Source organism: Protopterus annectens, chromosome 1.part0, assembly GCF_019279795.1.
Source record: "Protopterus annectens isolate FY-2018-M chromosome 1.part0, PAN1.0, whole genome shotgun sequence".
NCBI classification, from domain to species: Eukaryota; Metazoa; Chordata; order Ceratodontiformes; family Protopteridae; genus Protopterus; species Protopterus annectens.
The window spans coordinates 967,904,728-967,924,825 of record NC_056725.1 but is presented as its reverse complement, the minus strand read 5'-3'; the positions used below and the strand labels follow the sequence as shown (position 1 = coordinate 967,924,825).

Sequence of the window (20,098 nt, the reverse complement as noted above, 5' to 3'; positions counted from 1 at the left end):
GTGCACATACCAAAGCCAGAAGCTATATTTTGCAGATCATCAAAGTTTATGGGGCATGTTTAGTGACTCAGATGAAATCAATGCATCACTTTGTACCTTAGTGTTAATATCCATTGTTGAACACAATGCTTTATTTTGTAGTCTTTAAATACATCACCTGAAAAAGTTGAAAAAGTATAATTCCTTAAAAAATCATAAGGCTGGAGAACTTGAACTATTCAGAAAGGCTTCATGAAATTCCATGATAGTTTATTTCCTATGTGCCACTTATTTTGATCCCTACATGGTCAATAAGTTGATGCTTGATATGACTCTGTTTGAAAATGTAAGTCTGGAATACTCCATTATGGGAGCTAACACCAGATCAGGCAATCTAGAGACAAAAATAAATGTCAGTAATAAATTATATACATATACGTTCATGGAATATGGGTTCATGTCAACTGGGATTCCTGAAGTTCATGAAAGCCAGTATGTCATTAGTTTGACAATCAAAATTATGAACATTCCAACCATGATTTAATGATTCATGTTTGTGAGACAATCCCAGTGGATGATCTGTTTAAGAAATGCCTTTGCATATGGTCTTAACGAAACGTTAATGTCTAACTATTTCTCTTCTTGAGTGTCATCTGCACCTTATACATTGTAGAGGGCTGCAGTGATTTATTTTTTTTTACAAGGTTATGTCACAGGTTGTCTAGATCATATAATAAGTACTGTTGTTGAGTCTACATGTAGACAGTTGTTAACAAACCAGCAAAGTAGCATATTTAATGTGAGTACACTAAAGAGGGCGCCACCCCCCCCCAAAAAAAAAGCCTACAGAGTTGGACATTCCTGAACAGGTCTTTTCTCTTTCAGTTCTGCTCGGACTGCTTCCCTTTGTCCATGGTGTTGTGCGTGAGCTAACTGAAGTTAAGGACTCATTTCCACCACCTGATGTCAACTGGCTCACCATTCCTGGCCACAAGGAAACAGGCTTCTCCCAAGTCTTGGACCCCTGAAGGTCATTACTACATGCGACTTACTACTGTGTTTATGGGTTTTGCTCTATAACCCATATTTGCTCTATACCTCCACATATCTTTCCCGCATGCCAGTTTTCCCCTTTTTCCTCTATATTTCTCCCTTCTTTCCACATACAGTTTTTGGCACCTTTTCAAATCCTGTCTTATCAAGCTATTCTATAGTGTACTCTGGTTTTACATTCACCCCCACCATCTATCAAACTGCATTTATTTAGCTGACTTGCTTTCACTAACTTTACTTCTACCTATAGTTGACTCTGTTTTCTACTTAACCCCACCATCTTTTAAACTTTATTTATTTATTTATTTAACTTACTCTCTTTTTTTTCCTCTTTAAAACCCAGTCTTCAGTACTGCTAGACTCCTATCTGCAGTAAATCCTCTCTGGCAATAATATATTAGCAATAGCATTTTTTCCTTCAGTTAAGTAATAAAAGCATTCCAAGAAAATAGTGCTTCCTTGCTGATAGTTTTGCAAGAAAACATCCATTTATGACTGCTTTCCCCTTATTGCGTCTTTCTTACGATATGAAATGCTCAAACTAAAAGTGAAACAGCATCACATAATTACTTTTCGTCTCACATATCCCATGATGCATTGTGAAACTTAAACCTTCACTCTACTCTGCTGTGCCATCTTGTCTTTTTCAGTTTTTCTCAGACTCCTTCCCTTTGCCCACGGTGATATGCATGAGCTAATTGAAGTACTATTTATTTGTATTTTTGGTATTTTTTTTTATCTAATTTTAACTGTTAACAAAAGTGGGACGCTCATTATTTCAAATGCTTTTACATTGACATCTGCTTTATCTGCTTTAATCTAAATGCATTTTCATTGTATTTTTTTTTTGTTTTTTACCCCACAGAAGTTGCAATATAAGCTGAATGCTCAATATTTTAAAGCTTGTACTGGGAAGTTTGCTTTGTATGCTGTAATCTAATAGCATTTCACCATATTTCTTTCAGTTTTTTTCCATAACAGAAGTTGTTATACAAGTTGTATGCTCAATATTTTAATAGGCAGTTACTGCTACATCTGCTTTATGAAATTTTAATCTAATGGCATTACATTGTATTTGCTGTGCTTTTCCCAATAGACATTTTATCACTAGTTGAACGTTCATTATTTTAAAGGCTGTTCCCCAGACAGCTGCTTTATAAGCTTTAATAAAAGTACATTTATACTGTATTTTTGATGTTTTTCTCAAATTGAAGTTATTTAGCATAAGCTAGACACTCAATATTTTAAAAAGGTGTTACCCTGACATCTGCTTTTATCATCCACATTCCGCATTCCACTACCTTTCTATCATCCCCTCTAGTTCTCTCCCTGTTTTTCTATCTTTCAATCTACTTGCGTTATCTGCCCTAAATATGCCAATAATATTCATCTCTGTTCCGTCCCTTTTTCTTTTCTCCCTACTAACCTGCTATCATTTAAATATTTCACCTATCAACTCACCTCCCACACTTAACCACTCACTATACAACACTGATAAATACCACCCCGTCACACCTCTACCCATCTTTTTAATCTCCCAAACTTGCTCATATACCAATAAAATACAACCCACCTCAACAGCCATCACCATTTTCAGCTAGCAAAGTTCAAACAACACTCTAACCTATATACACTACCTTCTATATCCATTTGCTTTAAAAAAATGACCTTATGTGGAGACATTCATCCTAGCCCTGGCCGAATGCCTCCACCACACATAATTCTAACCCCTTTCCCTCTACATGCACTCATAGCAAACCACCTACTAAGCACCTAACCATTATCTCTATCAATTTAGGCAGTCTACTTAACAGAATCTGCAAAATCCACTCTTTGGTTGCTCTCTACTGTCCTGACATAGCAATTTTTACTGAAACCTGGCTTAAACCAAATATTACTGACTCTGAAATACTTCCACCTGGCTATAATATTATCTGCTCTGACAGATTACACAAAAAAGCTGCTGCTGTAGTTATATTATATTCAAACCATATTTCCTTCTGTTCACTGTCTACAAGGCCCTCCCCCAACTTTCATCATGCTGAAATTATAATTGCGAACTGCAAACTAAACAGTCATAGAAAGCTATGTATTATAGTCATATATATTCCTCCAGGAAATAACATTCCCATTCTAGAATATTTTCTCTCCTGGACCACCAACTTTATCTCCAATTAAACTATAATTCTTGGTGATGTTAATATTAACTGGAATACCATAAGAACTGATTTCCCTTCTTCAAGTACTAATCTTCATGGCTACACTCAACTTATAACCTCCTATACCCATTACAACAAATTCACAAATGCAGGCAGGATCCTAGATTGGATCCTAGTATCCAATCCTAGTCTGTACCAAAACCGAAAAACACCCTCTGATTCTATCAGTAACCACCTCCCGATTTATGTTCAAAGATTTTTCCTCCATCAAACTAGACAACACAAATATAAAGAATGCCCAGGTCTCACCAACTTTAATCCTAATGTATTTAACAGCTTACTCTCAGCTATAAACTGGTCCTTCCTCTTTAGCCTGTCACTAGATGATGCTGTTCTAAAATTCAATTCCATATTCCTAGATACTCTTAATAGCCTCAGAAAGAGAAGAATGAAACCTCTCCATGCACCTTGGCAATCCCATTCCAACCGAGCCCTAATGCACAAAGGGGACATTGCATGGAAAAAATTGGTTATCATCTCAGTTTCCTAGCCATCTGCAATCCTACAAACAACTTCAGAACTTAGCAAAAAACAAGTCAACAATGGCAAAAAATTTTTCTATCTTGAACCACAAATTAACCAAAGAATAATCCCAAAAAAATTCTTGGCGACCATAAACAATATTCTTCACCATGGTTCTCCTAGCATACCAAACCCTTGCCCTAATGATTCTCCCTCTGCAACCGCCACAATGTTTAACTCCTACTTCAGAGACTCTGTAATCTCCCTAACTCAAAAACAACATACCTCAAATCAAACTCCACCTTTCTCATCTCCCCACAATAATGCTACTTTTTCTCTAAAGTCTGTCCCTACCTCATTTATCAAATCCTGTCTAAACTTAAGCCCTGTTCCCCCTCGACAGATAGACTACCAACTAAATTTTTAGAACTCGCAGCTAACTCCATAGCCTACCCAATCTCCAGACTGATCAACAGGTCAATCCAAGAATCTATAGTCCCGTCCATCTGGAAACAGTTCTATGTTATTCCACTTCATAAAGGTGGAAACTCTACTGAACTTACAAAACCATAGGCCCATAGCTATACTGTCCCCGCTCTCAGAAATACTTGAAAAATGCATACACAGACAACCTCTAGATTATAGGTTCATAGATTCATAGGTAGGTACCAGACTATCGGCCATGGAGCCTATATAAGCCTAGCAAAAAAGGTTCGCTGTCTTTTGTCACCCAAGAAAATTATTTTCCTGTGCCCCTGTCAAGCAGTGCCACAGAAGTGATCCCCAGGGTGAATTTTCTATTTCCCATCCAGTCATCAAAACTTTTCTTAAAGAGGGCCAATGAGGAGCTTTGCTTGACATGAATGGGTAGTTTGTTCTAGAGTATGGGAAGTCTCTGGGACAGGACTCTATCCCTCCAGCATGTTCTGTTTATTGTGGTGACAAGGTTTATGTCCCTGGAGTGTGTGGTTCAGAGAGACTGGGATTTCTTTAAGTGTAGTATGTTCAACAGCTCTGGGTTTGACATAGCTTTGTATGTTAGGCAGAAATCGCCTCTGAGTAGGCGATATGCGATGGAGTAGAGCTAGAGTTTTTTGAGACGATCTGCGTATGGCATCTGTTTGAGGCCAGTAATCCTCTTAGTGAGGTATTTCTGTGGCCTTTCCAATTGTTGCAGGTGTCTTGTGAGATACATGCCAAACGGGGCATTGTACTCTATAATGGGTCTGATGAGGGATGAGTAGAGAGAAACAATGACCTATTTTTTCTAGAGGAAAACCGTTTTGTGATGAGGTGTGCCATGTAGAAGGATTTCCTGACTACTGTGGCAATGTGGTTATCAAAGGGGAGACTATGTCCACCTGTGTCCCGAGGTTTCTTATCACACTTTCAGTGTTTAGTGAGCTACCATGTGGTAGTTCATGTGTACCAAGTTTTTCCCAAAGGGGATGACAATGCACTTCTTGGCATTGAGCTTGAGGCCATGTCTCTGTGAGGCCATTTTGTAGAATGTCTACATCATTAGGTGATTCTATTATGGCTCCCAGTTTGCAGTCATCTGCAAACTTTGTTAGCCAAAAACCTTCTGTGTTGGCCTGCACCTCAGAGAAGTAGATGCAGAACAGGAGAGGGCCCAGGACCGAACCCTGTGGTACTCCATTCGTCACTGGTGTGAAGTCGGGCTTAGAGTCGGCTACTTTTACTGTGTGGGTTCTATCAGTGAGCCAGTTTGCCACCCATCTTGTGGCATAGAGATTTATGCCCAGTTTAGTGAGTTTATCTATAATTCCAGAGTGGGGGATGGTATTGAAATCCTTGACGAGGTCAAGATAGGTTGTGCGCACTACGTTGCCCTCATCTATGGCTCTAGTTACTGCTTCAAAGAATTCAATCAGGTTTAGTATACATGATTTACCTTTTACAAACCCAAACTGAGTGGGGTCCAGGGTTTGGAGGTTACCTATGTCTTTGTTTATAAGTTCCAAGATGATACGTTCCATGGCCTTGCAGACCAGGCTCTTCAGGCTAATGGGGTGGTAGTTTCCAGGGTCTGTGGTGGCACCCCATTTGTGGAGTGGGATAACTGTCACTATGCACCATTCAGTAAGCACATAGCCTGAGGTGAAGCTATGATTGAACATGGTACTAAGGCGGGGTGCCAGTTCGTTCTGTAATTTGTGCAGTACTCAGCTTGGGATGTTGTCTGGTGCCATGGATGCTGTGTTCTTGGCTTTGGAGAGTGCGGTCTTTACTTGTTCATCCGTGATTACAGGGGCTTTGCATTCTTCCTGTATTAAGATGGGCCTTTTGGAGGATGAGAGGGGGGTAAAGTTAGCACTGAACCTATCGGCCAGGATGTTGGCAATATCAGTTGGTTCTGTATATTTAGTGCCGTTGTGCTGTAGCTCAGAGCAGATCTGAGTGTTGCCATTGAGATTCTTGACATAGCTGTAGAATGCTTTGTGGTTGTCTTTGGAATCAGTGGTGATTTTATTTTCATAACTGGCTTTGGAGGATTTTATTTGGGATCACAGCTTCTTGCTGAAGCTAATCAGGGAGTTCCTCCAAACTTGGGATTTTACTCTTTTTTGCAACAGCGCCCTCCTTCTGTTGTAGAGTATGTTTATGGCAGGGGACCACCAGATTGGCTTCCTTTTTTTGGAGGATAGCATCTTGGTTCTGTTGGGGATGGCACGATCCATGCACTTGTGTATGTGCTTATATAGTGCATTTGTGTAAGATTCAGCAGTCATACCTCTATTTTCCATCTGCATGGGTGTCGTAAAGTTTGCCACTTTCTGTCTTAAGAAGCATGAAGTTGGCTTTGGAGTAGTTTTTGACAGTGATTTCCTTAACGGTGGGTGGGGGGTGGGGCTGGGATATGAATGTCTAGGGTGATTAGCTTGTGGTCAGATCTGATCAGCGAGGAGTTGACCTCTGGTGTGGAACACCGGTTACCCATATTGGTAATGACCAGGTCCAGGATATTGCTGCCCTTGGTGGGGGTGTGGACAAGCTGATCCAAGGCACTGGAATTATGAATTCCAGAAAACTTTGAGCGAATGAGTTGGTACATGAGTAGTTTTTCCAGTTGATGGTGGGGTAGTTGAAATCACCCATAATTAAGGTATTGGGTTGTACCTTAATATTTTCCAGTATCTTAAGAAATGAAGAGTGGTAATCCTGGGGCATGGTGGGGGATCTGTAACAAGCTACAACCTGAATTGCAGTCTTGCCCAGTGTTAGTTGCTCTTGGATAATTTCAGATGCATTATGTTGAGCAACTAGCCTGGAGGTGTGGATATCCTTAATGAATATGGACACGCCTCCATCTTTAGTGTTTCGGTCCAGGTTAGGAGACCGAAAGGTGTGGTATGAATCACAGCCTGGTAATGCAGGGGTGCTCTCTGGTGCCTTGAATCAGGTCTCTGTCACTGCACAGATGTTGATGTTCTCCAGTTTAAGGAGTGCCTCGAGTGAGTGCATTTTGAGGTTTAGACTTCTAGCATTCAGTATCATTACCCTCAGAGTTTGCTTGCTTGCACCTGTTACGGTGGTGAATTTAGCATTTGAACCTTGCCTAAAAAAGGCACTATAGGGGTAGCAAGAGTCTTAGGCAGTATTAGGAACCCAGGGGCGACAGGTGCAGGCCATCTCTGGCAAAGCATCCTACAAAAGATCCATTCTTATCAACCCAACATGGATTTCACCCATACCACAGCACAACCATTGCCTTACTCTCATTTGCTGACACCATCATAAAAGCCAGGGAAAACAATAATTTGGTACCCTCCCTCTTTCTTGACCTCTTCAAAGCCTTTGACACAGTCTCCCACACTAAACTTCTTTTCAATATGTCTTCTCTCAGTTTCTCCAACCCTACTCTCAGCTGGTTTTCCAGCTACCTTTCCAATTAACAACAATCAGTTCAGTGGCTTTCTTCCTACTCCCAGTACCTCACAGATTACACGGGGTACCCCAAGGCTCCATCCATGGACCTATTCTCTTTAGCATTTTTATAAACAATCTCAATTCATTCTGTCCTCAGTCCACACTTGTACAATACACTGATGACTTCACTATCATCTGCTTTTCCGACATTCTGCCACACCTCCACTCCATCACCCAGCAATCCTTTAACTTTATTGAAAGATGGCTTAATGACAACCAGCTTCAGCTTAACCCCCCCCCCAAAAAAAAAATTAATGTTATCTCCCAAAAACTAAATCACACTATAAACCAGCCTTTACTATCACATCTCTTGATAATACCAAGATAGAAGTAGTGCCACACACCAAACTGCTAGGTGTTATCATCGATAATCAACTTACTTATGATCTCCAGATCCAAAACTGTATTAAAACTCATCAGAAACTTGGCTTGCTCTACAGATCCAAAAAGAATAATCCCCACTAATGACTCCAGATTCTGTCTTGCTAATGCGTATCTGCTTTCCACTCTACTCTGTGTCTCTCCCATTCTAACCAACATACAGCCCACCTAAAAACTAAAATGGAACTATGCTACAATAACATTTCTAGATTTGCTGCCAGTCAGCTCTTCAACTCATGCCACTATCTATCTCTAAAAACCTTAAACTGCTCTTGAATATCTATAAACCTATAAGATCCATAGGCCATAGCCTATATGGCTGTACAGTGCCCTTAGCCTAGAACAGGATCACCTTAGAATATCAGATCCATACCGAACAGTCATAATTTCAAAAAACTATTAAAAGAAGGACTCCTTAACTCCTGGCTCTGTTCCTGCCTCAACCCCCACCTAGTGTCTCCACAATCCACTTCCTAGCCCTACCTTGTCTGTCAATAATCTTTTCTTCCTCTTTCCCTCCCTATCCTAGTTATATACTACCTCTCCTCCTATTTTTCTTCACTTCTTACATCTATACTGCCCTCCAGCCATTTCTTACTACTCAGTTTATCTTCCACCTCCTACTTACTCAAACACCACCTCTTTACTACTCCTGTTTCAATCTCTGCATCATCTTATCTATGTTCCCTAACCTATAAATACTTATCAATTACTTCATATTTTTTTACTTAATCTGTTCTGCTTCTTCTATACCATCCTTTCACCTAACTATCTACAGCTTTAAACTGATTTGCAAGTAAACTTGTCAGGACTTATTGTACAGTTAAGCTACTCTCGTTTTATTTTATCTTATTGTTGCTGAAACCTTATTGTATATGTTAACTCTTGTTTTATTGTACTATTACCTAGTTAATTGATGCTGAAACTTAGTCAATCAATACTGAAACTTAATTGAAATTTGATTCATTGTGTACTTCACTAATTTTGTTATATATTTTGAGCTTTTCTACTGTCTTTCCATTGGGTTTCTGCCCAGTCTGACTTTTCACAGTCAATAAATGTCAAATAAATAAATAAATATAATATAAACTGAAAAGTCATGGATGGCAATGCAGTAGTATAGAATGAACCCAATCCCAACAAGCAACTTTCAGTCAGGCTACATAACAAAGAAAAACTCGTAGATCTTTAACTGATCAATAGTTTTCATCTACTTGCCTGATTCTTTAAGACACAGCATATAAAACATGCTTCATGCCATTACTAAGAAGGTAATAATGCTTACTATTTTTTTAAAGTGGGGAGTATCACATATTCTAATATAAAGGGAAATATTGTACTTCTCTCTTTTGATATGGTGTCTCACCACTTCTGTTTCTTGCTTCCTAAACAATTACATAACACTTGTTTAAGTCTTGATAAGAAAAATTGTTAAATGACAATTCACGATACAGTGATGAAAAATTTGTGATTTCACAACAGCATGGATTCAGATTCACAGACAGTAAAACACGTGTGTCTGTGTGTGAGTGTGGAGGGTGTAGAATTGCTGTATAATGTTTACAGAGGTAGGGTATTACCCTTCCTCACCAAATGAATATACAGACTGTAAAATGTTCATACCTTACAGTGAGCTATTTTTATATTGGGAGGAGGTGTTTTGTTTATTGCAGAAGGTGAGTCATTTCAATAAGCAAAATCCTCATGCAAATGTCATGCTTCATTTGTCAAACTATACTCAGCCTAGTGTTAGGCCAGATGCTATGCATTTTGAGAACATAACATTTCACTTCTACTGCGCTATAAATATTTAGGCCCAGAGCCAATCAACAACAGCACACTTTTCTTTCCTTTACACAAACCTGGGCCAGAAAATGACTTAGCTCCCCTCTACTCTCACTAAAGTGGAACCCAGGCAGTTGGCAGATGAAGAACTGACCAGTTGTTTTCACCTGGTTGAACCTTCACTGTATTGTAACTTGATGAGATGCAGGCAAAATCTTTGATTTGTGCTATACAGATCTAAGCATATCATATCTCAGTATTAATTGTCTGTGTTTGCCCCTGTTTTCTTTAACCCTCATCATTTCTTGTATCTACATTTTCATGCCAATATTTTGACTTCTGTTTGCCATGCTAAACCCTTTGCATGTGACTCAATTCAGTTCAGGTGTCTTTCACCAGCAAACTCATTCATTATGGCCTTTTATAATATTTTCTATAGTTGTTTTGTTGAAGACTTTATAGACATTCTGTTCACAAAATGAACTGTATTTTACTGAAATTCTAATATCCATGTCTGCTATTTTCAGAATAACTCCTATGATTCATACTTAGCCCAAACTCAAGTCTCCTTAAGTAGTCCCTTGTATGTTTTCACATTAGACATCACCAACATATCTGTACCTTAATGTATCTGCCAAGCCTACTTCAAGATGGGCCAGTTTTTATAGCTCTGCCACAAATGCCAGAATGGTTTCATGTCTCTACCGATTCCTCTTAGAGGATCTAAAGCATTCTATATTTATCAAAAGTTTTAGGTTCAGATATTTTTGCCAAGTCTCTAAAAGCTCTTTGCATGTTTTTTTAGATATTTTAGTCTTATTTTTATTTATATTTTAGCTAATGTTATCAAACTGGATCATCTATATGTTTTTGACTTCATTACATACAGCAGTACTAGAATTCTTCATTTTTAGTACAGTTAGCTGTGAAATGCAGTTCTATCTTACAGTTATGTCAATCGTTTTCTTGTGGTACTGTCAGAAAGTATTCATATGCATAATATACTCATCTGCATCTGTGTTCAATCATAAGCATTTTCTATTAGCATTATGGGTCACATTCAAATCTGTATGTGATGACTTTTTCTTACACGGGCATGTAATGGTCATTATTTCAGGTCTATGTTACATTATCAAAGTTTCTAGTCTTCTACTCTGATGTGGTCGCCACCATATAATCGAAGTCTTGAAACATCGAAAATGTAATAAAAGACAACAACCTACAAAAACAAACCATTTAAATGTTCTAAGCAGGGGAGGCAAGCCCCCCTGTGCCCCCCACACCCCCTGCTACTTAAATATACCAAATCTGAGATCGCACTTGTCAGAAGAAAAATTTAAGCGAGTCACATCTGCCTCAGGTGATGAAAATTTCCTTTATTAACTGCTAACCAGATCACAGCAACATGTTGGCCAAGATGATCTCAATCTGATCAGCTTGTTTACTGACATCAACTTTTATACTTTCCTGCTGCTAGCCAAAATAGCTTTTGTTACATTTCTAACAGTTGACAGTTGGCTATGAAAAACATCTAGGATCACAAATTACCTCAGAAAAGAATGTTTTACCTCAAAACCACAGCTAGTGTAGAATGTTTACCTCAAAACCACAGTTAGTGTAGAATGTTCAAAAAGGTACAGAGTTCAACAGTGGTAGCTGGAATTTTCCAGGACACACAGCTTGCCTCAGTAAATTAAATCTTACTCAGCCGTGTGTCCTTTTACCAAGCTTTCATTTAACTGCAGTTAGCTTTCTTTATTCAGAAGTATAGAAAACAGGTGTTATTCAAGTTCATAAGCAAACTACATCTATCATAGATAAAGCCCATCTTTAATAAACATGGTTCAATGACCTTTTCTTACCAACACTTCAGCAAATAGCATATTCATTTTGCTAGATGGGAGAAACAGACAAATAACAGTATGTCTTAAAACTTTTTCTCTTAACATTTCCCCCCACAAAACACTTTTATTTGTCTTTTTATTTCAGCAATATATGGTAAAAACCAAGTTTTTCTTTGCATACATTACTTCATTTGCAAGACAAACTTTTAAACTTCAAAACATTTGCAAAAGGTCACATTTCAATGCATTCACTTTCACCAGTCTGTTGCAACTGCTGGTACATCGTCTTCGTAACAGCAGTATCAACCAGTCTTTGTAAAAGACCTCTGATACAGGGTATACAACAGCAACCACATACCACCACGATAGCCACAGCGACTCCGACGGACACCAGGAAACTGCTGATGAGATGACTCCATTTTCCAAACCACGCTTGTAGAAAGTCTGTGAAGGGATTATTTACCCCAGAGTTCTCTGCCAATTCTTCGGATAACATCTCCAAACCTTTCAAAGCTCGAGTGATGCTCCCATCAGGGGCAGTGTTATTCGGAATATATGTACAACAGAAAGTCCCAAACATCTTGCAAACTCCTCCTTCTTTGGCCAGGAGCATATCCAATGCAATTCGATTCTGCCATGCCACCTGCGAAGTGGCCTCCAGTTGTTCAGCAATACCTTTTAATGCATCTTTGGTATAGTTCACAAAACGCTGCTGGTTATAGTAAATGTAGTTGATCCAGTCCATATTCTTATTGGGTTGAATCCAGACAAAGATGGATGCAAAACCAGCCGCTATTTGGTTTATTGCTTTGTATTCATCAGGCACGCCTCTTGGTACACCAATGCTATTGATGTAGACACTGCTATCAAAGAATTGCTTCGGTGCCTCTCTTTTTCTCTTATTCAACCATCTCGGCTTTATTTCAGGTTCTCTTACGAAATTGCTTGCTGGAACTGGGAAAATGTAGAATGGCAGAATTAACTTTGCAAGTGCACAAGTTCCCTTCCAGGGAATCGTAAGCCTTGATCTGAGTTTGTTGTCTCCACATAACCACCATACATCTGCCAAACTATGAGTTTGGTTTTCCAGAAATGGATTTTCATTGCCATTCACAGTAACATTGCAATAATTCTGTCCCATATTGCCATAATTCTTTCCTGTGCCATCTCTGGAAATGCACATATATGAACCTGAATAAGAGATTGCTGTAGGCGGTTTTTCAACTTTGCTTATGATTGGAAAACGCTGGGTTTCATCTTTGCATTTATCTTCAGTTTTGTTGAAGAATAACTTTAACAGACACGTCAGATTACCTTCATCTCGCATCAATGGGACTGTCACTAATTGCTGTTTACCTTCAGCACAAGAAACACAGTTCTCACGATGTGCCTCTCGGGTACTATATCTAACCCAAGATAACCATTCGTTACGGTGTACGAATCCCATCTCGAGTACTTTGTTATGAATGCTTTCTAAACAAACGTGTGGAGTACCTTCTTCTGGAGTCGGCAAAAGTGTCGCCGGATTAAGAGTAGTACATCTTTCTATGGTCATATGTGGCTGTGTCAGCAGCACTGTCATACATGACAAACGTTGGCTAGGAGATAAAAAAGTTATCTTATCTTGCAAAAGTATAGTAGCTACTGAATGTGGAACTCGCAATTTTAATGGGTGGAACAAAACTAATGATGCTGAGGCTTGCACTGCCATGGCAGCTGCCACTACAGCTTGAACACAATGCGGCAATGCCCTTGCAACAGGATCTAATCTGGAGGAATAAAAAGCTATCGGTCTCTGTTTGTCCCCATGTACTTGTACCAGAACCGAAGTCATATATCCTCCCTTACAATCAACCATTTGTACAAACTGCTTAGAATAGTTTGGAAAAGCCAAAACAGAGGATCCTGCTATCAATTGCTTAATTCTATTAAATGCTTGTATTGCCTTATCTGTCCGCTGCATATTACTTTTAGCTGCCAAGGGAGTGTCATAGATCAGTGCGGTCAATGGCCCTACTTCTTCAGCATAATTAGGAATCCAACTTCTACAAAAATTAGTCACACCTAAAAACGACATCATCTCCCGCTTAGTCGTAGGCATAGGTGCTTCAAGAATTGCTTGTTTTCTTTTATTTTCCAATTGTCTACCTTCCTGCGAGACTAAGTAACCCAAGGACTTTACTTGTGCTTTCCACAATTGTAACTTCTCTTTATTTACTTTATGTCCTTGCTCAGCTAAAAAACTAAGAAGGGCAAGGGTATCCTTTTTACAACTTTCCTGCGTGGGTGAGGCCAATAAAATATCATCTACGTACAACAGGACCTGGCTTCCCTCTGGGGGAACAAACTGAGCTAAATTCACAGCCATTTCTTGTGCGAATATTGTCAGACTCTCACAATAACCCTGTGGCAATCTGGTGTATGTGTATCTTTTACCTTGGAAAGTGAATGCAAACCAAAATCTACTCTCCTTGTGTAGTGGTATGGAGAAAAAAGCATTGCTTATATCTATGACAGAAAAATATCTGTGCTGAGGTAGTAAATCATTAAGTAGTGTATAGGGGTCAGGGACCACCGGTGCTCTTGGGATCACAGCTGAATTAATTGCTTGTAAATCCTGAACCAACATCCATGACCCATCTGGTTTCTTTACAGGAAACAACGGAGTATTGCAAGGTGAATCTGGGCATTCAACAAGAATTCCTACCTGTTTTAGCTGTTCAATAACTGGTTTAATTCCCTCCTCCGCTTGTTTACTTAACGGGTATTGGTGCTTACGAGGTCTAAAACCTGACTTTGCAGTTATACAAACTTCACCTGCTGTTTTCATCAGTCCCACATCCCCTTTACCTTTTTGACCATAAATCTACAGGCAAGGCACTTAACACACTATCTTCCTCTTGAGTTAGGAGGATTTGTCATGCCACTTCTACTTTGTCATCCCTAATGTGCACGCGTGGTCGTGCCCAAGTCACCCAATTTAATCTTTGTATCTGGATCTGTTGATCTTTTAACTGACTTTCAGACATTGTGTCCCAAATCGTTACCTTTTTCGCCAAATCTACCCAATGTGTCCCCACTGCTTTAGTAACTGAAACATGCGGTCTATAACGTGAGCGATATAAAGAACTCATTTCCTTAGTCAAAGTACAGGTTACTACTGTATTACATTGCGTATCCCAAAACATATCATTCAAAATTATCCTTGCACACTTGTGCTTAAAGAATTCTTTTTCAAATTCTTTATCCGGACCAAGGGCCTTATAGAACATTCTACAATGTAAGTGCGCCGCAACCTGCGGTGACCCGCTCCTAGATTTACTTAGAGCTAGATTAATCAACTCTGTATCAACCCTCCCCGGGCCATCTGAAATCAAGTCTAGGCTATACCAGTAAAACAAGTCTTGTACTCCCTGTACTACTAAGCCATCCGCTAACCTTTTTGCCTCAATACCTTTAGGTGTGGGAATTGCCGCTATTCCAAACACATGCATCAAATCTGTTCCCAGCAAATTAACTGGACAAACTTTTGATATAATTACCCTACACCTAACAGTTTGGTTTGTTTGCGGATCTGTGAACAGTAGAGGATGAGACAGTGGTTCCTTATAAATTTTCCCGTTTGCCGCTTTTACAAGGACAAACTCATCTGTTTCGCAGTTCGGAGGCAGAACTGCTGGACCCAAAAGTGTACATGATGCACCTGAATCACATAAAAACTCCACTTTCTGTCCCTCAACCAAAAACTCTATCATGGGTTTCTGATCTAGATGCATAGCAATACCCAAATTTGCCAGGTTTATGACTTCACAGTCACAATCCCGCCCTTCCATTAGAGTGTTCTGACATTCATCGTAGAGAGTGTCTGCCTTTTCACTATCCCCATAATGAAGATGGCGCCTTTCTTTACTATCATATAGTCATGCGGAGCCCTTGTTCGTAAGCTGTGGCGGATGTTGCCACTCTTCACAGTCGGCAGTGAAGTGCCCATGTCTACCGCATTTAAAACATTCACCACGTTTTAACCTTTCCCTATAGGCTGAATGTCCACCCGGTTCATTTAACGTGTCCCATTGCGGGCCCCCACGTTTTTTTATGCCACCACGGTGCCCTTGCCCCCTTTGGTCCTGTACTAAGAATATCCCACCATCATCCCCTACTGCCAACACTTGTACTTTCTTTTTCTTTTTTTAGATTAAAATGTCACTCAGCATGCCGTGCATATTCAAACAAAGGTTGCAGTCTACATGTTCTGTGCTCTACCATGTGCTTAGTAATAAAACTACTTATCGGAGCCTTACAACCTTTAAGGAAAGCATTTTTCAATTGCTGTTCATATGGACTATCATTAGTCTGATCCTGCGGAATCATCATTCCACAATGGTTGTTGAACACTTCTGTCAGTCTTACAATATAATGATCTACAGATTCATCATCATTTTGGAGGCACTGATTTATTACTGTCCAATCTGCTCTTGGACGCCACTTATCAGAAATTCTCTTTAACAGATCAGTGACTCGCGTATCTAACACCCCAGAATTATGCTTTAATGTAGTGCTGTCATCTGCCTTACATGTCCAAGTACCACAAACTAAGTGCCAATATGGACCTAAGATTTGTCGCACTACTTGTTCTACTTCTAAACCATTTAAATGATAACTTAAACGCATACCAACTATGTCCTCAGAAAACGTTTGAAAATTAACCTTGGGATGAGGAATACCATCTGTAGCTCGTTTTATATCCTCTCTAGCCCAGGGACGATAAACTAAAATAGTTGGTTCTTGTCCAACATTTCCTGCTTGTGGGTTTGCAACTTGTATTAAGGGAAGAGCTTCTGAATGGTCAGAAAGTTTAATAGCCCAACGTCCTTGCCCTGCTGGTCCTGACCTTAACTGCATAGGTTGGTCTACCTGTTGCAAAGCAACTTTAGGTACTACGGGAATTTGTGGGTAAATTGGAGGGGTCACAACATTTCCTTGAGCAGCTAATAACCCACCCTGCTGTACAGATCCCACATCTTCAGACTGATATTGAGGAGGTTCCCCCGGTACGGCAGCAGCAATTTCACCATACGGTGGGGCGGTTGCCTGCCTTTGTACTGCACAAACTGTGTGCTAATCCTCCTTATCTAAAAATAAAGCTACTTTTCCACTTGGCACCAGTGATCCCTTTTGATTTATTTTCTCTTTTTCCTGACACTGTTTTTCTTTTATAGCTCATTTATTTGCTTCTTCTAACCATTTTTATGCCTGGGGAAATCCCAATTGTCTTTGCTTTTTAGTTCTAGTTCCTGCATCCTTTTTCAAATCTCTAACCAATTTTGCACAGGCATTCTTATTCAGTGTACCATCAAAACCATATTTCAACTTCCATTTTCTCAAAAATGTAACATTATTTTTGTTTAAACTTTTCATATACTTAGCGTCAACATTTAAACAGGCATCACTCTCACACTTGCAGCAACTTGAACCCATGTTTTCCTAGATCTCTTATTTTAGGACTGTATATTTTAGGACTGCATCAAAATTATTTTACAGGGCTTATTACAAAATGGGGCTATCTTAACGGGGATCCTAACAAAATAACAGGTAATCCTAACAAAATAATCTTAACAATTATTCCTACCCACCCTTAACTAAAAATAAAACCCTTGTCAACAAGGTTAAATTAAATTAAAAGAATAAAAGGTATTTTTCATCCTACCTGAACCAGATGAGACTCCGTTTCCCCTTTTTGGTTCGGAAACCGTCCCTCAGATAGGGATCAGAGAGCGGCCGGCCTCTTTCCAATGACAAATCAGTCAGAGGGCTTTCCGTCGAGGGAATCTTAAGATGAGAAACCCTCACCTGCGCAGGTTTTTCGGTCTCTCTGTCGGTCTGATCCGTATCTTCGTAGAGGTTTCCGGCTTGAAGGACCGAAATGTCAGAAAAAAAATTCAAGCAAGTCACATCTGCCTCAGGTGATGAAAATTTCCTTTATTAACTGCTAACCAGATTACAGCAACATGTTGGCCAAGATGATCTCAATCTGATCAGCTTGTTTACTGACATCAACTTTTATACTTTCCTGTTGCGAGCCAAAATAGCTTTTGTTACATTTCTAACAGTTGACAGTTGGCTATGAAAAACATCTAGGATCACAAATTACCTCAGAAAAGAATGTTTTACCTCAAAACCACAGCTAGTGTAGAATGTTTACCTCAAAACCACAGTTAGTGTAGAATGTTCAAAAAGGTACAGAGTTCAACAGTGGTAGCTGGAATTTTCCAGGACACATAGCTTGCCTCAGTAAATTAAATCTTACTCAGCCATGCGTCCTTTTACCAAGCTTTCATTTAACTGCAGTTAGCTTTCTTTATTCAGAAGTATAGAAAACAGATGTTATTCAAGTTCATAAGCAAACTACATCTATCATAGATAAAGCCCATCTTTAAAAAACATGGTTCAATGACCTTTTCTTACCAACACTTCAGCAAATAGCATATTCATTTTGCTAGATGGGAGAAAGAGACAAATAACAGTATGTTTTATAACTTTTTCTCTTAACACACTACAGTTCAGAAAGGGAAATCTTCCCTTTCCGCACTGTACTGAGATCTCCATTAAAAGATTCAAAGTTTCAAGACTTTGATCATACGGTGTCAACCATATCAGATTCGAAGTTTTGAAACTTCAATCTTCTGATATAGACCCATTATTCCTACCCCACCTGCATTTATAAAAAAAAATCTACTTTTTACTTCTAGGCTTTAAATTGCACATTGTTTTATTTGTTTAACCAGTCATAAATTACTTGCTATATTACCACGCAAATTTGCTTGTGCTGATACAAAAAAAAAAAAAAAAAACTGTTTTGCATTTACAAAAGTCATTAGTTCATAAAAAAATCACTCTGTTTTAGGACTCGGTCACTGTCCACTTTTTAATGCAAAATTTCATCATATATTATGTTTAACTTGACAATTTGTACTTATGGACATTGCTTGATGATAGCTTCTTTCTGATATTGAAAGTCACTGTGTATTATGGTTAACGACTGTACTCTTTACATGTAAACTGCTTAATACTGTCCATTTATAATGTGGGGTTACATGAACATTTTACTGTGCATTATTTATTACAGCATTTAGCCATTAATAACTACAGTTTATAGTTGGTGCCTTTGAAAACATTGTATACAATTCTTTCACATAGTTTCTTCTTGAAAAATCGCAGTGTATTTTCTTTAAAATTAAATTATACTGCAAATATCCCTTTTTTCTGCAATTTACAGAATCAGCTCAGTGGCTCCAGCTCCTGCATCCAGTTGACCTATTCTTTCCTCAGTTGGGTTAACAATCTTCTGGCCTGTTCATTCCTCAGTGGAGACTAGAGTTGGGTGTTATAGAGTGGGTCAGTCTGCTGATTCATAGATTCTTACTAAGCTAACTGCCCTTGCGAGCCATTTTAAGCTTAGCCAATTATTCCTTGTGAGACTCAAACCCTGCACCTTGTGTTTGTAAGGCAAACACCTTAACCATTAGGCCACCCGAATGTCCTACATCCACCCCCTCAAGACCTTGCCTGCTCCACTATGGCTGCCCTCAAGAGGTATATGCTCATTACTGCACATGTGCAACATCCTGGCTAAGTGACTTACTACTGTACAATGTGGGCACGCTAGGCTCCTTGCTACACATGATGCATCCACACTCCTGCATGTACCACCAATGCAGTGACACATACAGGAGTGTCTCACCAATGCAGTAACACATACAGGAGTGTCTCACCAATGCTGTGAGCTAAGCTGCCTACATCTCCCCATGATGACCAAGCTGGTGATGGACACCCAGTCACACCCTCTCCTGCTCACTGCTTCCAGCAGCTGTGCAACAAGTCAAATGCAGGTTGTCTGGGGTGCAGTTAGGGCTTTATCTTTGTGCCATGAAGCCAGGGAACTGCATAAATCATCTTTTGATATAAATGATTTTCAGCATTTTTTGTTATGCAGTTCCTTTTAAATTTTCCTTTCTGTGGATATTTTACTTCACCAACAGTTCACCATCTTTGTCAGCAAGAGGTATTCTTCTTATCTAATACACCACAGCTCGCTTTCATCCTTTGTAGACGGTCTTTATACACATGAACTGGCCTTGCCACCAGTTCACTAGGTATTTGGACAACATGATTTTCATTGCTAATGCAGAATAAACATTTAGAGTCAGAGATGCATTATATGTGACCTTTGTTTACCACTTATATGGCAAGTCCAAAGGGATGTTCATGCACTATACACTTCAGCATGCATATTCTACATAAACCTATATATATATATATATATATATATATATATATATATATATATATATATATATATATATATATCCATTTTCTTAACTCAGAGACTAATGAAGTATGCCAACTGCACTGTTTTAAACACTA

General features: G+C 39.2%; 1 protein-coding gene across 1 annotated transcript in view; it reads left to right on the top strand.

Annotated features, from left to right (window-relative positions):
- Positions 1-20,098, top strand: part of ARG1 (arginase 1) — a 211,311-nt gene that overhangs the window by 24,872 nt on the left and 166,341 nt on the right. The gene's annotated exons all lie outside the window — the stretch shown is intronic.